At 32.6% G+C, this 22,972-nt stretch overlaps 1 protein-coding gene across 5 annotated transcripts in view; it reads left to right on the plus strand.

Annotated features, from left to right (window-relative positions):
* atl (atlastin GTPase) overlaps positions 1 to 22,972 on the plus strand; it is a 254,971-nt gene that overhangs the window by 56,090 nt on the left and 175,909 nt on the right. Inside the window, exon 1 of one of the 5 annotated variants that reach the window (XM_085807532.1) lies at positions 7,571 to 7,693. The exons of the other annotated variants lie outside the window; for them this stretch is intronic. The gene's annotated coding sequence lies outside the window, so the exon portion shown is untranslated. Of the gene's footprint in view, positions 1 to 7,570; positions 7,694 to 22,972 lie in introns of those variants that run through there. 5 annotated transcript variants of the gene reach the window in all.

The following is a 22,972-nucleotide window of genomic DNA, read 5'->3' on the forward strand; positions in this document are numbered from 1 at the left end:
CACCTCATCCCCTACTTTATAAGTTACTCCCCGTCGTTTCATATCGTAATAGAGCTTCTGTTTTCTTTGTGCTACTTCAGTGTTCTTTTTTGCTTCTTTAATTAACTTTTTTATATCGCCCATTTTAAATTCTGGGGCTCTTTGTTGAACATAAAATAATTTATCTAACGGCGTTATAATCTTTCTGCCTAAAAATAACTCAGCAGGAGTTTTGCCCGTCGTATCATGTTTTGCGGTCCTAAGGGCGAAAGCTAATTCATTGACATAGTTATCCCAGCTTTTATGAAAATTTTTAACATAACTACGGATAATTTTCACTATATTTCTATTGACCCGTTCCGCTATATTTGATTGCGGCCGATACGGGACCATTTTTAAATGACGTATGCCCAGTTTTTGGCACATGTCTTCAAATATATTACTTACAAATTGAGGACCGTTATCCGATATAACTTTTATGGGCGCCCCGTATTTTAAAATATATTTATTTAAAATAGAATCAGTAACTAATTTCGCGGAGGCTCGTTTTAAGGGAACAATTTCGGTCCACTTACTAAAATGATCAACCATAACAAGGAGATACCGACTTTTATTTAACTGACTTTTTGGGAAAGGGCCCAATAAATCGATGCCAATTATTTCATTTGGAAATTCGGATTTAATGCTATTTAGAAACCCGGCCGGGCGAAAATTAATATAATTAACTGCTTGACATGTTGGGCAGGACTGGACATACGCCCTTGTTAACTTTTGCAGCTCAGGAAAATAAACTGCTCCGCGTACGCGTTGGATGGTTTTTCGAATACCAGCATGAGAAGCTAAAGGGGAGTCGTGTAACTCCTGCAGTATATTTAATCTAAGACTAGCTGGGATAACAGGTCGAAATTCGTTGTTGGAATTCGTAGTTCTTGTATAAAATAATAGACCATCCATTAGTTCGTAATGGGCCGCCCTATTTCTTATCGCCACAATATCTTCGTGGCTAAAATTTTTAGGATCCTTTAAATACTCATAAATGTTTTTAAATTCAGGATCCTTACCCAGTTCGGTTATTACAGTTTCTCGGGAATGTATCGTACATGCTGTGAGCATTGCCACCTTTACCTTCTTCATCTATTTTTATTCTGGATAGGGCATCTGCTACGATATTTTCCTTTCCGGGGGTGTGCTTGATTACCAGATTATACTCTTGTTACTTGAGTGCCCATCTTATTAACCTTGGGGATAAGTTTTTCCCTGAGTACAATCTAGTTACCGCCGCATGATCAGAATACACTGTTATTGGCGCCTTTCCAAAATAGACTCGGAACTTTTGCACTGCTAACAGAATTGCAAATGCCTCTCTCTCAGTCGCGGAATAATTTCTTTGTGTTTGATTTAAAGTTCTACTAAAAAATGCCACGGGGTTGCTGATTTTGCGACAGTACCGCTCCTACCGCATAATCCGAAGCATCCGCTGAAATTTCTAAATTCTCATCGTTTTCAGGAAATTCAAAACAATTTTCAAAACGTTAATGCTTGCTTTAATTTTTCGAAAGCACTATTGGCTTCGGCCGTCCACAAGAATCTTGCCTTTTTCCTTTTTAATTTTAACAATGGTTCAGCAATAGCTGCAAAATCTTTTATAAAGGACCTATAATATGAACAAAGTCCTAGAAAAGAAGAGAGCTTCTTCGCCGTATTTGGCGGCGGATACTTTTGCACAGCGATTATTTTTGATTCGTCCGTCTCGATTCCTTTTTGAGATATTTTGTAACCTAAGTATTTTAATTCAGGGGCTGCAAATTTGCACTTTTCGACATTAATTTTAGACCGGCCTCATTTAATAATGAAAACACCTGTCTTAAATCCTGTACATGTTGGTCCAGATTATCACTAGTAATAATGATATCGTCTAAATAGATAAATGTGGTCTTTCCTAGAACAGACCTTAGCACAGTGTCCATACATCGCTGAAATGTTGCCGGTGCCCCTGAAAGGACAAACGACATACGCAAGAATGCATAAGTGCCAGACTTGGTTATAAAAGCAGTCTTAGGCACATCTTCCGGTTTAATCCCTATTTGAAAATAACCAGTCGTTAAGTCTAACGTAGTCATATATTTGGTAGAAGTTATGTTCCTTAGAATTTCTTTGATAATAGGTAACGGATATACCGGATATTTAGTCATGGAGTTTAATTTACGATAGTCAATTGCAAAACGCCACCTTTTCGGATGTGTTACCGCATAGTCATTATTTCTTACATAACACAACCGGGCTAGCATAACTACTTGAGATTGGCGTTATGATCTTTTTACGTAACATATCTCGAATGTGCCACTCTATAATTTTTTCTTTATTCTTATCATACCGATATGGTTTGTGGAGAGCTGGCAGTGAATCTCCGGTGTCGATACTATGGTTAGTAACTTGAGTAAATCCGGGGATATCACTAAATAATGAAGCAAATTCACTTACCACTTGTATCGTATTATCCGAATTATATATGCGGTATCTACGGAAATACTTCCTAAAAAAATCTTCTGCCACACAGGAACACTGCGCGCCTGTATCCAGAAGTGCGGTGGCTGGGATGTTGTTCACCAGAACTTCAATCTTTGGAAGAGTCAAATTTTTCACAATAACTGTATTTAACTTGAAGGAAGAGAAGTTTTCTTGGCCTTCGGATTTCCGCACCCTCCCGTCTGCAGAAATCCGTTTTAGTTTAAATTTTGTTTCTTCCTTTCCATGCCTTCCTTCTTTTTCCGCTGGCCTTCAGACTTTTTTTCTGGCTTACTATTGAACTGTCGACGTTCGCCGGTTGTTTTTGGATACTCAGGTTTCCTTGCCCACTGATTCGATTTGCTTCCGTAGCCGTGTTCTTGCCTTTGCTGTGGTCTTGGCGCACCAAATTGGCTTCGTTGCTCATACTGGCGTCTTCGTTCAATGTCCGCCGTTCTTCTACTTTCAAACTGGATTGCTAGCTCAAATAACTTTTCCAGTGTAGTCGGATTCCTTAATTCAATAAAGTCTCGTACTTGGGGAAGTAACCTCGGCAAAACCACTTGGATTATCTCAGGATCCGGGCGGCTTCCATACAAGAGTTTAAAGACGTGAATTTTTCTTAAAATAAAGCTTGAGAGATTTTCAATTCGTTTCTGGTATATGCTGAAGAGTTCCGCTTCTAATTTGGAACGATTTCTTACGACAGGGAAGGCTTTTACTAAGGCAGTCTTGAAATTTTCGTAAGTATAAGTGGGACTTCCCGCTTGACCCAAGAGGCTTCTGCCTATACATTTGAACCAATTAAGCGCTTGGCCCCTCAAAGCGCTGGTAACTAAGGTGACTTTCTGGAATTCATGGACTGGGTACAGCATGAAGTGGTCATCCAATTTTTCAAAAAAACTGGTTACCGGTGAGTTTCCATTGAATGTTGCTTCTGGTTTCATCGATGCGCGCATGGTCTGGACGATGTAACCAAATCCTTCTAGGGCGGCAGCTGGCATTTCTGGATTCTGAGCCGCTTCTGCAGGCACCACAGGTTCTTCTTGAAACTCGGCCATGGTTATTCTTCTTCGTCGGGCGCCACTATCAGGACTTGTGTTCCTCTTTACTTGCTTTGGAAACATGAACTGTCCTGACTCGGAACAGGGAGCTTACTAAAGCTATGTTCAGTAAATTGTGAAGTAGACAATACACACAGGAAGGGTATACGAAACCCTTTATTTTTCTATCTTTACAGCGATTTCCGGAACTTCGGAATACAGAGACCAACCACTTGTGGTCTGAACGTAAGAATATAAAAATACTAACTAAAAACTCTAACTAAAACTAACTTTGGATTAATATACAAGTGCCTAACTTCAAGATTGGCCGTTATTTAACAAAAATCCGTATATAGTACAGAGAGCTGCTAAAACTACGATACGTTCAAAATTATCAAGAGGATTAAACCTCTGGCCTTGAAGGCAACCAGCAAACGAGTAAAACTACTATGGCAAACGGCCTGCTTCTAATAACTCCTTCCTGTCTCTTGCTTGGCAAAAAGCCACAACTTAAGTACTTGGCGTTAGCAAGACAAAATTTGCATAAATAAGTTAAAGCTTTTAATTCTGGCCGGAAGTAGAAAATAAGAAGTGATAGTAAAGATTTAAAATAAAATAAACGTTAGTAAAACTTAGGATCCTTACACATTATTTCCAAAAATATTCATTTCATTAATGTTTTATAAATGACAAAATTTATTATATTGTATATATAACTACCATTGCATACTTAGTTTTAAACATTTAATGTAGAATTTATGTTGATTTTATTTTGCCCAGTTTTAATGCAGTTTTGAAGTACGATAGTCTTGTTACTAGGATAGCATGAATCTGCTAATACAAGTTTAATATGTACATTTCTTGACGAATAATTCTCTTATTAATGTAATATAATATATAAATAATAAAATAAGTTTTCTTAAAAATAAATTATGATTGTTTATTGGAATTTAAAACAATTCTGTATCTGTATGTTAGTATTAAAAATAAAATAATAATAAATTTTGAATGAAGCATTGATTTTAGCATTTAACAATGTAAATATATATATATATATATATATATATATACACACATGAATAAATGGAAATGCAAGCTACTTTTCCTTACAAAAGCCGTCCATGAATATATACTTCCATTTAGGCTGATAGCCTTTGCATGATTTGCCATATTCTATCAATCCAAATGATGCAAATATGCAAAAAATTTTACTTTCTTAGAAAGTTAATGCAGGAAATAAAATTCAGTTCATTTGTAAACTACATTAGTTCTCTTATAGCTTGGCATTCAATTGCCCAATGATTAAATAGTCCAAACTAATGCAGAATTCAGATATCGTTCAAATAAAAGAAAATTATGAAGGTCTGATTTTTAGACGTATATATGAACATTTATTTTTTAAATATTATTTTAATTTAACCAAATTAATTTCAAATTTAAGTAAGTATTAATGTCTTTCAGTATTTTTGGAAATCTTATAAATAACTGAATGCAACATTTCTTGTTAATAAAAGAAAAGCAATGTTATGAAAGACTAGTGAAGTAGCTTTGCAAGTTCTAATTACAAAAGGTCCCATACTCTATGCCTTTCAGTATTTTTGGAAATCTTATAAATAACTGAATGCAACATTTTTTGTTAATAAAAGAAAAGCAATGTTATGAAAGACTAGCGAAGTGGCTTTGCAAGTTCTAATTACAAAAGATCTCATACTCTAAGGGGTGATTTTTAAAAATACTTAATTAAAAAAAGTATTTAAAGTAAAACTTCCAAACTTCACACATGTGGAATATTAATTCTATATATTTTATCTCATTCTTATTTTATTAATTAATTTCATAGCATTTCTTGTGACACTAGTAGTAATTATTAATTAAATGTTATGCAGTTTCTGATCTATGTTTTGATTTTGTTATTAATTACGTAAGTTTACATAAGGTTTAAAATTATGTAAGGTACAAAAACCTTCTGCATCTATTAATATATGCAGAAGTGAATGAAATTATGCCAGTGAATTTTTTTTTAATCAAAAACAAATTTCTGTGAAAAGTTAAAATTATAAATTCTAAATGTAAACAAAGGAGTGAATTTGAAAGTTATCAATAAGCCAAAGTGTTGGTAATTTTTGCAGTTTTGCAGAATTTTTATACTTTGCAGAATGGGAATATGATGTTTGGTTTTGTAATTCTTAATTATTGCAACTTAAACATGTAATTTAGCTTAAAATTTATCTGAACTTGTTTTTCTAATTTATTTTGATCATGTATATTTCATGTGTCATAAGTCTTTTAAAATGAACTTAATTCTAATCCTATTTATTAACACAATTTTTTTAAAGAAGAAAAAGTCAGATTTGTTTTGCTTAGTTGCACACGAAGATACATGCCTATATACAGAGAGAGAAAGAGGAGTTATGTTTACTTGCAGACTTTTTCCCTCCTTTTTACTAATATTATAGTATGAAAATCGAGGGGGAAATTAAGCAATCAATTTAATTTTGAAGGATGTGATTACAGTAAGATACTAACCAATTAAAAATATCCATTAATGAACTACTGGTAACTATCATAGTATTATTATTTAAAAGAAACCTACATTCCAATAAGAATGCTTAGTAATATTAACATTTCAGTATCTGATAATAATAATTTTCATACCCTATACCTTGAATTTCACTCTTATTGTTGTCCACAGCTACTCCCTAGACCTCAAAGCATTCAATGCATCTGGAACTGCAATTTGTGTCGTTGTCGTCTTCTACAGCATGCAAGTTATCACCGTTCAGTTCGTACTACCACGAGCAATGATCTTCAAAATTACCATATTGTGTTGCATATTCCACCCCACCCAGCTTTAGAACCAGATTCTGAAAATTAAAAAAATATTTGCATAATTTTCCCCCTTTTAATGCATTTAGAAAATGAACATCCCAAGATTTTAAAATGGATTTATCGACATACCGATTGTTTTCGTCATACTAACAAAGGCAAACTTTTGCACACTAAAGGCCCCATTGAACCTTTCTCTTCTAACTGTTGAATATTATGTCAGCCTAATGCAAAAAATTATTTATGATAGTGAAAACAAATACCAACTGCCATTCACTGTGCAATTTTGCCATATCAGCTTCATATTCACCTTCTCTAATTATTTATGTATTATTCCTACTGTGACTGTGTCCTTTGGAAATTAAATTATTCGCCTAATTTTTCCCTCTCAATTTTCAGAAGATTAGTAAAAATAAGTGGGAATATGGCATTAAGAGCATTAGATATCCCCATTTTCCTGAAGCTGTTCACGATTATTGTTTCATCAATGATAGGCCATGCACTCTAAATCCACTAGCAAATCAGTTAGTGAGATGAAAACGACCACTATGCGGACGAAAAGTTTAGGATAACTTGTTTTGTGAGTGCCTTAAAAAAGACAAACATTACCAAAATCATTAAAACAATTTCAGAATCTTGGCTAAAAAAAGAAAGCTGGGGGGGGAATGTTGTTTGAGTCCCAGTGATTCATTTGGACCAATATGTAATATTGTTTTAAAATTTAAGGTAATAAATATAAATTCGAATTTCGAATGCTAGAACAGTACGAGAAATTTATTCAAGTTAGGAATTCTGAATATAAGTAAACTGTATATTATATTTAATAACTATGATGGCTTCATTTATGAAAAATTTGCATATTGGGTGTTTTTGTACAATGAACCTTCTCTAAGCTATCTATACATGATTCCTGAAGAATTTGATCTTTAATGATAGTGGGCATCCTAGAGAAGTTATGTTTACTGATTAGTTATTTTATGAGGAATGCTGGTTAAATTTCAAAAGTGATTGACTGAGGTAGCTTGTCGTAATGAGACGGTTCACTGTAATCCAAATTTTTAAAGAATTTAAACTGTTTTTAATTACTTAAGATATTATAAAGAAATATGATTAAAAGTGTTATATAAGCATATGTTTAAAATATCTATTAAAATAATTTTTATAAGCTTTTTAAGAGCATGATTATGATTTTAAAAGAAATTTTTTTCTTTATTTAGGAGATATGATTTACAAAGAGGGAAAACCATTTTTTCCAAGCAGCCGAAACGAATTTTTATGAAATGTTATATTGTGTTATTTTTAATTCTTTTTTCAAGTTTTATGCAAAGTTTATGAATTAAGTAATAAATTATTTTTACTTCTATATTTTAATTAGCTAGCATATTATTTGCTTCATTGTGTTTCACAATAAAATTATAAATTCAATAAACTTTCTTAATTAACATGCTGTAATATATATATAGGGCATAAAGTTTGTTTTCTGTTGTCACATGTATATTTCACAATTTTGTGTGCAAATCTCGAAATTTATAATAACTAAGAATACTTTTTTTAGTATCACTTTCTAAATGGTAAATATTAAGCTTAGATTTATTACATATCATGTTTGTAGAAAATTATAGGTAAAATTAAAATGCATTAAATTTTAAGCTAAACTGAAGTATTAATTTTTGAAACAAATTTGTGAAAGGCATAATTGTATTAAGCATTAAGAATTTTAATGGAAGCAAGGCTTTAAAAATTAAGGTCAGTTGGTGAAGTTTTATGCTTATTCAAAAAGCATGACATTAGGTTTTTAATGAAAGACTTCTATCTGTTTAATTTAAAGGAAATAATTTGAAGGTAAGGTAAAAACGTTATGCATTTACCATCTATTATTTCAAACAATAGCAGACTGTTGACAAACACTGAGTGCAGATAAGAATAAAAAGATTAGTTGGACGTTGTAATTCAAGTCTATGAACAAAATTTTGAATTCCTTGCAGTAACAAAATGAAATTCATTGTTATGTTGAATTCTTTACTGAAAATGTCATTTTTTAGAAGGAGAGAGTATAATATTTTTGAAATGTGAAGAACAGCTGTTCTGAGTTCTTCATAGAAATATTTCACAAAATGTCTTTTAGTGTAATAATATGATCATATCAACATGCAACACGTTTACTCATATAAGTTAAATCTAAAGCAACATGTGTCTATTTTAGCTAACATTACTAAAAAGAAAGTTCTAGAACATATCTTATTAATTGACACTAAAACATGCAAATAAAACGTACTGTTTTTTTTTTTTTTTTTTTTTTCAGCTATTTTACAGGGCAAATATAAATTCCAGATGCCTTTCCATTATTTTATGTAAAATGGTATACATGTTATTTAATGTAAGGAGTAGCATATCAATTCGAACTTTTAAATTAATCAAAATGATAATATGAAAGGCCTTTCAATAATATCAGACATAAGTTTCTCTTCATAAAACAAAAATACTCTGCAACAGAATAATGTTACTTTTTGAAAAAGAACATTGAATGCTGTTGAAAGCACATCTTTTAAATTAATACTATTTTGAGGTCAAATTTTTGCGAAAGGTTGTTCTAATTCTAAATGAAGTCAAATACTTCAACAATCTACAAAAATAATCATTTTATTTACAAAGATTTGCAAAGCAACGTGGATTGCATCGATGGTTCACTGCTAACTACGTCGCAAACTAAAAAACTAACATTCTTTCTCAGAAGCGAAGCGCCCTCTAACAGCGATACATAAATCATTTGGGGGATTTTTCCACACTCCCCACCTGATAATTTTTGCAAAAATTATCACTATTTCAGCATACAAACAATAAAAATATAAGAAAGCAACTTACATATCAAGTACATTCAACTGATGTAAATATAAACTGTAAAAGGAAATTCTATAAAATAAACAAATATAGTTAACTGCATCAATTCAAATGTTACACAATACGTAAATATTAATTCGAATTACGAACAGTAAATTATTAGTAATAACTAAACTAATTATCTAAAATTAATGTTAGTGAACATGAAATATAAGAAATAAAATTAAAAGGTTACAAAATTAGTTCATTTTCAGTCTGATAGTTCAAGGGGATATATCAATTGCACAGGTCTCTTAAAGTCCCCTTTTTTAGTTTTTACCACACATGATCGTACAAGACCATCACGTCCTTTAAAGACTTGAATTACTTAACCTAAATCCCAGAGGAACTTAGATTTAGTTGTTCCTTCAAGTAAAACTGTAGCACCAATTGTAAGATTTTTCTTTGCTTCTGGTGTACCGAAGAAGTGAGCATTTCTTAACTCAAGAAGATACTGATTTTTCCATTTTTTCCAGAACTGTTTTATAAGTGTTGTCTGATATTCTTTTCGTTTTATTAGACTCTTTCTTGTTGGAGAGTTATTCAGGATCTCAGCAAAGTTGTATGGATATTCATCCTTATGTCCGATCAATAGAGAATCAGCCGGCGCAAGCGGTTCAGGTTCATGTAAATCGTTGTAAACGTAGGTCAAAGGACGTCTATTCACGATATTTTCGACCTCTGTCAACACAGTCATAAATTCTTCAAAATTCTGTTGAGCTCTGCCTAATATCTTTTTCAACGGTTCCTTTATTGTTTTCATAAGGCGTTCATAAAAAGCTCTCCACCATGGAGCAAGCTCGACGATAAATTTCCAAGTCAAACCTTCATTTGCTAGAAAATTTTGAAAGTCTGTACCTTTAATTATGCTGTAAAAATACTGTAAATCTTTAGCAGCATATTTAAAAGTTTTCGCGTTATCTGACTAAAAGGTGCGACAGTTTCCTCTTCTCGAAATGAAACGTCTGAGAGCCAAAACGAATTTGTTTGCAGACATGTTGGAAAGGAGTTCTAGATGTAACGCTCGTGTAACAGCGCACGTAAACAATACGATATATGATTTCTGAATGTCGTTTCCAGACTTGATGTAAACTGGACCTGTAAAATCCACATAAATCCTGTAACATAGAAAGGTGGAGTTTCAACAATTCGATCTTTAGGTGACTGAGCTGTCATTTGTTTCGCTGGTTTTACTGCGTTATTTCCGACAAATTAAACAGTTCTCTGAGACTTTCTTTACCAACTGACGGCCTTTAGGAATCCAAAATTTCTGTCGTAGCTTGGCTAAAGTTGCTGCAACTCCCGCATGCAGAACGTTATTATGTTCCCTTTTTACAAATAATTCAGTAAATTTGGAATTTTTAGGAGGAAGAACTGGATGCTTTTCGTCAACTGTATATTCGGTTTCTTCTAATCTTCCCTTAATTCGAAGAATTTTATTTTCATCAAGAAATGGTGCCAAGCTGAATATATTAGATCTTGGAGAAATTGACTTGTTAGATTGAAGAGCCTTAATTTCAGGTGTGAAGAAATCCATCTGGGCTTTACGAACACAAAAAATTTCAGTGTCCTGAATTTCAGAAGCACTTAATGTTCCACTATTAGCAGGCAGTTTTCTTGCCTTAGCAACGAAACGTCTAATCCATGCCATAATTCTGAGATATTTTAGCACATTACTGAATTTTGTTATATCCAATAGTTGATCATCTCTTTTCACAACAATGTCATAAACAGATATCTTACTACGGAGTTCTAGTTGTTTATCGTTTCCCACGTCAAACTTCGGTTGAACTGGCCAGTCTATACGTTTGTTTTGTAACCATTCTGGTCCAAACCACCAAAGTGAACAATTTCTTAAATTAGCAACAGTAGTTCCTCGTGATATGAGGTCGGAAGGGTTATCTTTCACACGGCAATAATGACAATTATTGCTTTCAGTTAGTTTCTGAATTTCATAAACTCTGTTTTTGATGAAAGATTTAAATTTTTCTGGAGATCCCTGAATCCAAAAATACGTTATTTGAGAATCAGTTCCTTGGAAGAGGATTACTTCGTATTTTAAACATTTTGCGATTTTATCACTCAATCTAGCGGATAAAAGCGCACCCAAAAGCTCCAATCTAGGAAGTGTAAAGGATTTCAGAGGTGCAACTCTACTCTTGGAAGCAACAAAAACTGTTTGAAAAGTTCCATTGTTCAAAACTATTCTTAGATATACCACGCATCCATAAGCTTTCAAACTAGCATCAGAAAAGCTATGGAGTTCTGTTTGTTTCTCATCTGCATCTAATATTCCTTCTAAATTGTAGCGGGGAATTCTGAGGTGGTTCAGTTCTTCAGTTTCTTCGTACCAGGCTTTCCATTTATAACCAAGATCGGGTGGCAGTTCATCGTCCCAATCAATTTTGGCAGACCAGATTTCCTGAATCAGACACTTTATTCTTATAGTGAAAGGGCCATAAAATCCGACAGAATCAAAAATACGGCCTGCGGTTTGCAATAGAAAAAGTTTTGAGTTGATTGACAAGGAAAGGAAATCTGTCAAGTGCTGAGTGTCAAAATAAAAATTATCATTATCCGTATCCCAGTTAATTCCTAACACTTTGATCAGGACAACTTCAGGAGATTCTTGCATCGAAAATTCTTTGCGATGCCAAATATTTTTGAGTTCTTTGGAATTAGTATGCCACTTATGTAGTGACATGCTAGCTTCATTGAAAATGTTCACTATTTCTAAACTTGTTTTCAGGGCTTGTTCTAAATTTTGTTGACCACCAATAATGTCATCAACATACAGGCATACAGGCAGTTGTTTAAGAGTTCTACTGTTTCAGGATATATTTCTGAATATTTTTTAAGGTGATGCTTATTAATAGCAGCTAGGAGAAAGGGACTAGATTTTACTCCAAACAAAACTCTTGTAAATCTAAAGATTTTCAAACTTTCATTGTTATCATCAGGATCATCTTTCCAAAAGAATCGCGTAACGTCCCTGTCTTCTTCATTTAACTTTATCTGTAAGAATGCTTGTGTAATGTCCGCTGTAAAGGCTATCGAATTTTGTCTAAATTTTATCAATAAATCAAAAATATCAGGATATAGGTTCGGACCAGTATATAAACTGTCATTTAGAGAGAGTGTTTTTGGTTTATGGGCTGAAGCATCATAAACTATTCTTAGTTTGCTTGTTGCTCTATCATTTCTGATGACTGCTCTATGAGGTAAATAAAATAGGGTTTTATCATTTTGATTGTCTTCTTGAACTGGTTCAATAATATGTTTTAACTCGTAATCCTTTAAAACCTCTGTGTATTGAACAAACAACGAGTTATCAATTTTAAATTTATTATTCAATTTCTTAAATCTTTCAAGTGCTATAATCTTATTATCTTCCATTAAATGTTTCGAATTTGGTTTCCAAGGTAATTTTACTTGGTATCTGCCGTTCTTATACTTGATGTCAGATTCGAAAGATTTCATAATTTTTAAATCAACAGTTTTGTCGTTTTGAGTATCACTTTCCAAACCTAAGTTTTCTAGCTTCCAAAACTGTTGTAACTGATCTGATATCAAGTTTTTCATTTACTATTATTTTCATAGTTAATAATTCACTATGATCATTATTTACTTTACCCTGCAGACACCACCCAAATAAAGATTCAGTGGCTACTACATTTCTTGAAATTCTTTTAATTTTACCAGTAATTATAGAATAGTAGAAATCTACCCCTATGAGAATATCAATTTTGTCACTTTTTCTACAACAGTCTGCTAATTGTAAATTTTGTAAAATTTTATTTTTCTTAGCAAAGTTCAAATCTGGAGGGGAGGTAACAGTATTAGATATATTTTCGGTTTCAAGAAGCTCAATATATATATATTAAGATTAAGATCGCTAACATTTTCTAGTTTTGCTCTAACAACATTAAAGGTTTTTTCTAACCCAGTTTTATCACCAAAGGAATGAACAGAAAGTGATTCTTTTCTAACAATCGGAAGTTCCATTTTATTAGATACATCTTTAGTTATGAAAGATCTCATTGAGCCATTATCAAAAAGAATTCTGACATTTTCGTATATATCATTTCGGATCAATGCAGAAGCTGTTTGTAAAATAATATTTTATTAGATCTATTTTCATCGGAATTATAGGACGAAACAGTCGAAATTACGCTCCAATCAGACGTTTTCTTTTCAGGTTTCTCATTACCTTTTTTCTGATGAAATGAATAACAAATGGCTTTCGAATGTTTATTAAAGCAGAAGGCACAGTTTATTTTTTGTTTACATTTTTGAATGCGATGAAATCGACCCAGACAAAGAAAACACCGCGCTTCCCGTTTCAAAATCTCTTTTTTTCTTTTCTACACTTAAAATTTCGCAGTCCGCAGATTTATGATTTGTGTTCCCGCAGAACAGACACTGCGATTCGGCTGACGCAGCTAATAACTCAAGTGTAGACGGCTTGCTTGTTATGGCTGGAGAATGTTTATATTTGAAGGGCAGATGCTTTTCCGATCGCGAACATTTCTCTCTAGAATTATAATTAACAGAAGCCGCGTGCTCTCTACTGAATACTTCGTTCCTCAAAAAGGCTAAGAGACCTTTTAAATCCCAATTTTCGTCTTTAATTTTTCGGCTATAATCAAGAACGAATTCATTAGGAAGTAATTTCAAAATTAAAGGCGTCAACAGATTTCCGTAGGTATCAGAGTCTATTTTTAATGCTTCAAGATTTCTTATCTGTACTTCGGCGTGATCGAGAAGTTTTCTTAATCCGTTTATATCATTAGGATTCCTAACAGGTGAAGTACTTAAGAGTTGTCCTAAATGCGAATTAATTAAGATGTTCGTTTGACCAAATCTGGAACGTAACAGTTCAAAAGCAGCTTCGTAATTATTTTCGATGAGAGCGAAACCAGAAATAGCTTTGTCGGCTGAGCCAACAAGAAAGCTTTTTAAGTAAATTAATTTTTCTATTTTTGATAAATTCGGATTTTTATCAATCGCATTTTCGAACTGACCTATAAATTCCAACCAATCCGAAGGATCACCTTAAAATTTAAAGATGGTTAATTTTGGAAGACGAATGAATTTGTTACTTTCGTTTTGGGATTCTGTAACGGTTTCATTAGAAATGCCCTTACTTGCATTGTCCGAATTTTCTAGCTTATTCAATTCTTTCAACTTTTTCTTTCCTCTAAACTGCCACACTTGAATTTTCTCTTCATATTCCAAAACGGATGAGATTTCAAGTTCAAATTCGTCTTCTTCGACTTTTAATTCTTGTTCTATCTGAGCGTCTAAATTGCTCAAAGATTTTGATTTTTCGTTTAACTGGTCTAAAATTTCTTCTAATACATTTACATTTATACTACTATCATCTTTACTCAGTTCGATTTCAATTTTCTTTAATATCTTGGACACTTCGGTCCTCAATACCTTTCGTTTCGATTTCAGTTTAGCAATAAGATCTTCCATATTATATCAAAATAGAAAATACAGCCTTACCTTGGCTGTCTTCGCATAAAATGATATCCAAAATTAAAAAACACAAACTTCCTAATTGGCCAAAGGTTCCAGGCCGTTGTGCACTATTTTGCAAAAGGTTGTTCTAATTCTAAATGAAGTCAAATATTTCAACAATCTACAAAAATAATCATTTTATTTACAAAGCAACCTGGATTGCACCGATGGTTCACTGCTAACTACGTCGCAAACTAAAAAACTAACATTCTTTCTGAGAAGCGAAGCGCCCTCTAACGGAGATACAGAAATCATTTGGGGGGTTTTTCCACACAAATTGGCTAATTTAAAAAGCCAAACTATTATGTTTCACTTGCATATATATATATATATATATATATATATGAAATAGAATACACCTGTTAGTGTTATTCAAATAACCCATGGCATCCCAGTTTCCATGAGTTTTCTTAGTAACCTTACAGATTTTTTTTAGAGTGCAGTCTACGGGAAGACTAGCATATTCTGCGCATGGCACTGATGGAGCGCACTGCCACATCCGCAACTATATCATAAAGAATACAATCTGTAACACAGCAATCGGTGTCTGCACGAGACGCAATTCGACGTCGTGTGCAGTACAATAGACTGTCCGCTAGGCGTCCTACAGGTGTTTTCGTTTGCTATGATGCATTAAACGGTGGAGGTGGACATCCGAATAGCGTGACATTTTATTTATTTATTTATTTATTTTTTCCCTGGACGAATCGCGCTTCTGTCTGCAGTACCACGATGGTCGGATTAGAGTTAAGGAGACAGAGGCTGCTCGATTGTTGTGTTATGCATTGCCATACTGATCCTGCACCAGTGTTATGGTGTGGAGTGTTATTTGATTCCATTCCGCACACCCTAGTACGCATTATCGGTACACTTACCAACCAACGCTATATCTCTGAGGTTTTGCAGCCTGTTCTCCTACCTTACCTTCAGGGCTTGCATGTGGCCGCATTTCAACAGGACAATGCGCGACTACGCGTTGCACGTAGTGTTCAAGCTTTCTTCTTAGCCCACCATATTGCATACCGCGTACACTGGGTAAACTTCGGCTACGTGCGGAGGTAGCATGAGCCGGCAGTAGAGGAAAAATGACATTTCTGAGCCAGGGAGCACAGGGAGCGGGAGTTGAGGGAGCTCCTGAGAAGCAAGGCTCAGCCGTGGAAGGGAGGCTTATCTGAAAATGGGGACAGGGAGCCTTATCAGAAAGTGGATGCGAGTAGAGTACTTGCTACGTCACAGAAAAAGGACGTGTGCTTAGATTATTTTCTTTTTTAATTTGGTGATTTAGGCATTGAGTAGTTATATGATAATGTGTACTTATTTATATTGAATTCTTGAAAGCATATATCAAGTAGGTGTTTTAAGTGACTGATATAGTTCATTTCCTTAAACAGATATAAAATGAAATGTTTCCTTTAAGTGACTGATATAGTTCATTTCCTTAAACAGATATAAAATGAAATGTTTCCTTCACAGTATAACCTCTTCCGAAGATAATTATTTTCTTACTTGTATTTATCCTATGACTGAATATCTGCAAAACTGCTACATGTCATCACAATTTAATAAGAGATTATATTTTACTGATTTATCGGAGGTGATTTCTCTTCGTTAATAAATTTTTAGCTTTTGTGTTTTTTCTTCGTATTCCAACTGTTTTACTACGTATATGATGATTATCTCCTAGTTACCCTGAATGAGGATTATTTTCGAATTTAATGATTGAGTGATCCTATACACTCAGAATTTTACCTTATTTCTTAAATCTTCTGTTCATAATATCACATATACTTTCCTTAATCTTCATTACATTACTCACGTTTTTAGTTTCGTTTTTATTACGTTTTTAGTTTCCAACATACTCTGAGTTTTAACTAATTTGCTATATTTTCACACTACGTACATGGCTTTTACTTCATTTCTCTTATACATTTTAACCTTCATAATTTCCAATATAGTCCTAATTTTAACATAATTGCTATATTTTCACATGATATACCTGACTTATTTAATTCTAGATGTAAATTTTAACTCCTTTTCTATATTTTCACGTTTTTAGTTTTCAACATACTAAGAAGTTTAACTAATTTGTTATATTTTCACATGACTTTCATTTAATTTGTAACGACTTTCATACGTTTTAACCTTCCTAATTTCAAACAGGCTCTTAATTTTAGCTTAATTCCTCTATTTTCTTACCATGCATATGAGCTTTATTAATTTTAGATGTTATTTTTAACTTGTTTCGTACATTCTCAACCTTCGTAATTTTGAATTTTATACTTTAATTTTAAACATTTTACTTTAATTTTAAACTTGTCTATTACATTTTTCTACCATATACCTGACTTATTTAATTTTAGATGTAAAATTTAACTCCTTTTCTATTTTTTATCGTTTTCAGTTTCCAACATACTGACTTTTAACTAATTTGTAATAATTTCACATGACTTTGATTTAATTTGTAACGACTTTCATACGTTTTAACCTTCCTAATTTCAAACAGGCTCTTAATTTTAGCTTAATTCCTCTATTTTCTTACTATGTGTATGAGCTTTATTTCATTTTAGATATTATTTTTAACTTGTTTTGCACATTTTATACCTTCGTAATTTTTAAAGTACTCTAATTTTGAACTTGTTTATTACATTTTCTCACCATACGCATGAACTTTAGATAATTTTAGATGTCATTGTTATACTTTTCTGACACTGGGTTTCTTTCTAATTTCCAACATATTCTAAAATTTAACTCTGTTTTACAATTTGTGATTGTAATTGCACTTTTTATTTTACTATTTCAGCTAAATTAACATGCTTAAATTTCTTAAACATAGAGATAGATTTCGATTAAGCATTTTATTTTACAACCTCTAACTGCTATTCATATCCAATTCGTTGAATAACCCTTAGTTACTCCATATTTTATAGTACTATTTTAATTTGCCAATTCTACAATTTAACATTCGGTAGTACTCTTACCATTACTTATCCTACTATTTTACTTCATTATTAACTTCATTTGCATTTTCAAACTTTAACATTTCCTGCATATTCTGGTATTTCCTTTTAATTTTTAACACCCTTTATATCTAAATATATGTTTTTAAGCTCTTTAGTGTTACCAATGTTCAGTTTTGAATCTTGATTCTCATGAAGCTAGTTTGATAGATTCCGAATTTTTAGAATGATATCTCAACTTTCATCCATAATTTTAGAACCATATTTATTCTTTCATGTACTCATACAAAATTCTTTCTTATTATTTTGAAAGCTCAGTACCTTTTAATTCAGTAAGTTGTACTAATTGAATGCATTCTACATCACTTTAAATGTCTCAACTATGTTAAATTTTCACTTTATTACCTTTTCCTATACTAAGTACGGATATTTCTGCCTTCATGAACGACTTTCATGTGAAATTGACGAAATTTGACGTTACATATATAAAAGAAATTTCTAAAGTAAACATTTCCAGTATTGAATAAGAGATGAATGACCATTGATTTTACCCATTGGTTGCCATTTCATCCCTTGAAAGTTTGTTTTATTGATATGCATTTATTTCTAACGCATAGTGTTAACACTTTTTTTAAACTTAGTTCAGTTCCAACATAATTCACGAGACAATTTCATATCTAGACTATTTTTTAATTTCTTAGACTAAAATGTTCTTTTCGAAAATGCCAGTTTGCATTAATTTATTTACCAATTTATTTTCTTATGAACGAAATCTTGTGAGGTACTTTACACAACATATATCATTACCAGTATACCTATATTTACAGAAGGAACCACAGAGAGAAAGAGTAAGAGACATTTTACCCAAATCTCCACTATAATTTCGAATATTTTAACCTTCTTCTTCACAAATACAGAAATTTCTTCGCACAATACTCAGCATTTAAATATCCCTTACTAATACACATTTAATAAGGAATAACTCATTTTCAATAAAAAATTACACCCAAATAATTATTACGTTTTCTTATAATTGTACATATATGTTTGCATTACAGGAACTTTCTATGCATTTTCGAGAACTGTAATTTGCTAAATATTACCTTTTTCCGAGAGAAAAACTAGAAAGACCATCTAAATCATTCATTTTTTCCTGCAGTATTTCCACAGTACAGAATAACTATCTTAGAACTATTTTCTTAGTATTAAGAACTACATATGAAATAAGCATTTTTCACTGTAGAATAGTTAAGGTTTTACCCAAATCAGGATATAATCTTTACTGAATTTAAGTTATTTACCCAGAATTCCCAACAAATGTTTAGAAAATGTGCGATAGAAAGCAATATATTTACCTAAAAAGGAGTCTTAATACATTTTTATCGGTTCCAGATTTACTATCAGCGGGAAAAACCTAAAGTTCACTTTATCTACCCTCGTCAGTATGCACAAAGTCATGAATCATTCTGGGCCCACCAGCGGCCGAGCGGTAAAGACGCTGAACACTGGTAGTTCGGTCCGAGGTTCGAATCCCGCGAACGGGTTGGCTGCATGGGCGTTTTCGTGGTTTTCCCCATGTGTAACGTGTATACGAGCCAGTTTCTCTTAGAAAGTCCTCCACGACAGGCATCCCTCCCCTTAGGCAGATAGCCCTAGTGTGCTTTGCCATAATTAAATACACCACACCACACCATGAATCATTCTGTAGTACAATTAACACTTTACATACATTTAACATTAATCCAAATAATTTTAATTAACTTTCAACTAGGATTTTTAAAAGAAAAGAATATTTATGCGATACATTATTAAATTGCTCCCACGCGTTGTTAAGGAAAATGCAATTAAATATTCACGTACACACTAAGAAAATTCCACTCATTAGGGGCAGTAAACCTTTGCCAATACTTAAATGAAATATAAAATCTTGTAATGCACTAATATAAAACCTGAGTAATAAATCATTTCCTATAAGCAGTATACGCTAAAAAAGAGTATTCTTATAACTTATCAAAACTTAAGAATTAAGATTAAGGTAAAGAAATATTAATTTAAAACATAATAAGAAACAGTTGACAGCTAAATAAAGATACATTTCAATATAAATAAAACATTTTTTATTAAAATACATACTTACTAAAATATTTTTTTTCTTACAAATTTGCTATTCGATCACGTAAAGGTGACAATGAAATATTCTTTAAAAAGTCTTCATTATCATAAATACAACAGCAAGTGTCCTTATAAAGTTTTTGAGCAATTCTTTTAAAGTTCATTGACAATATAGCTTTGTCAGTATTATTCATAGCTTTTTCCTGAGTCGTCTCCATTATACAAAGGTGGCGACGTTGACTTGGATGATCGACCGCACATCCCTCACAGATAAACACCTCGTTGAGACTGGTTAAGTACTCCTCGTAAATAACATTGTTAACTTTCTGCATGCATTGCTCGCTAGTTAAATGTTCCAACTGCTGGCATTTTGATTGCCGTTTTCTTATCTCATGCGGTAACACATGTTGAAATAGGGTAGTTTGGATAGTCTGTGTTATTTCACTGTATAAATCTAAAAGTTTATCGGTTTGATATGACTCTAATTCAAAACAGTCTGCTACGAGGCAGAAACCACCGTAGGAACTTTTAAAAATTTCTTGAAGAACAAACACATTGCGCGTTTGCAGAAAATACCGCCAACTGATTATTGGCTATGAAGGATGCTTCCGATAATTTCAAGTATTCCGAAGGAATACTTGAAATTAAAGTTTGGTAATTTTTTCATGAAATCATACCACGTCTCAGGAGTCATACTCACACCCTCAAGAGAAGATCCACAGTTCAAATTATTCATTTCTGCAAAGTTGTGTATAAGAATCCGAACGAATCGAATTATGAGAGAATAAGAATCGAATTATGAAAATCTTTATTTCTACTCACAACGATGGAAAGACGAGACATCCGTTCTAATGACCAATAATTGATCACTTCATCATGATTTCGTGATGACTGGTAATGACGACTCAGCCAGTCGTCCTGGGGTATCTCGAGCACCTCATCTTCTAAACATGTTTTCTTACGCGGAAAAGTTCTTTTATTCATGCACGGTATAGGGATTGTGTTGTCATAATAACCAAAGTCCATTTTATCAGAAGAACGCTTCACTTGTGGAGATATAATTTTTCTAAACGTCAAACTTATTCGAATAGTCTTCACTTCGGGCTGGCATGGGATACCGTGTTTCCAGACTACATTAGTGGGGGGTTTCATCACTAGAAGCGATCCATGTTCCAGACTCAGAATGTGAGTCATATAATTCTCTCTTGTAAAATGCATCACTCGCGTCGCACCGTAACTCAGCGTGGGAATGCAGTAGGAAGGATCCAGGGAGCTTTCATCGTCTCTGTGCGCGGATATTTTGGCATCTCCGTCAGGGTATTTATTGAGCAGAACGTAATTATATTTTTCGTGGGTGAGGGCTTCCACTTCACTTTTAGTTTGGTGCAGCATAGGAGTCAAGGCCTGGGCGACGATCGATGTCCCCGAAAAGCTGTAGGTGAGTCCATCTTCATCCCCGAAAGCGCAACAAAGTCGAGCTGGAATATATTGGTGGCCGTAAATATTCAGTTTCACAGGTTGGAAAGGATACGTACAGAGTTCCTCAAAAATAGAATTTGCCTTTTCTTTACTATGAAAATCTTTAAAATAGAATAGTATTAACTGATCATCAAATATTTCGGTCATCCTGAGAATTGTAAGAGTTAAGAATGACTGCTTTGAAGTACAATTTGTCAAGATTTGCAATGAAATGAGAAATCTACTGAGATCGAATATTTCTAAACTTACTTATATAATCATTTACTGATAAATAAGGATTATTTGATATATTCTTTTAATCGGTAATCGCATTATTTATTCCGATAACATCATGTTTTCGAGAACGATGTCAATATATCGAACCTTGTCATGATGAATAATATAAGGATAAACAGATAGGGCACCATCATTTGGTAAACTATCGATTAGGGAAGTGAGGCGTCTTAAAATGGGTTGTGTACACGTCCTATTTTAACAGGTCCTAAATAGAAACTAGAAAGAAACCCAGTGTCAGAAAAGTATAACAATGACATCTAAAATTATCTAAAGTTCATGCGTATGGTGGGAAAATGTAATAAACAAGTTCAAAATTAGAGTACTTTAAAAATTACGAAGGTATAAAATGTGAAAAACAAGTTAAAAATAACATCTAAAATTAACTAAAGCTCATATGCATGGTAAGAAAATAGAGGAATTAAGCTAAAATTAAGAGCCTGTTTGAAATTAGGAAGGTTAAAACGTATGAAAGTCGTTACAAATTAAATGAAAGTCATGTGAAAATATAACAAATTAGTTAAACTTCTTAGTATGTTGAAAACTAAAAACGTGAAAATATAGAAAAGGAGTTAAAATTTACATCTAGAATTAAATAAGTCAGGTATATCATGTGAAAATATAGCAATTATGTTAAAATTAGGACTATATTGGAAATTATGAAGGTTAAAATGTATAAGACAAATGAAGTAAAAGTCATGTACGTAGTGTGAAAATATAGCAAATTAGTTAAAACTCAGAGTATGTTGGAAACTAAAAACGTTAAAAAATAGAAAGTAAGTTAAAATTTACACATAAAATTAAATAAACGTCAGGTATATGATATGAAAATGCAGGAATTATGTTAAAATTAGGACTTATATTGGAAATCATGGAGGTTAAAATGTATGCGAGAAATCAAGTAAAAGTCACGTATATAGTGTGAAAATATAAACTGGTTAAAAATTTGAGTATATTAAATAGTGTGAAGGTTAAAATGTACAAAACAAGCTAGAAATGTTACATCTAAAATTAAATACAAGTCATCTATATGATTAGAAAATGTATGAAATAAGTTAAAATACAGAATATGTTGAAGATCGCTAACGTTAAAAAGAACTAGAAAAGTTAAAAATTTCGTCTAACATTGAATAATATAATATACGAAAATGCGTGTTTTAGTAATTACACTCATAAAATATAACGAATAAGTTAAAAGTATTGCCTAACAAGTCTGAAAAAACTCTGGGTATAATGAATTTAAGAATAAAAATGAGTAATGTAATGAAGATTAAGGAAAGTATATGTGATATTATGAACAGAAGATTTAAGAAATAAGGTAAAATTCTGAGTGTATAGGATCACTCAATCATTAAATTCGAAAATAATCCTCATTCAGGGTAACTAGGAGATAAT

The sequence above is a fragment of the Stegodyphus dumicola genome, chromosome X1 (assembly GCF_044657685.1).
Source record: "Stegodyphus dumicola isolate Sdum_Otavi_A_Nest chromosome X1, ASM4465768v1".
Lineage (NCBI taxonomy): Eukaryota > Metazoa > Arthropoda > Arachnida > Araneae > Eresidae > Stegodyphus > Stegodyphus dumicola.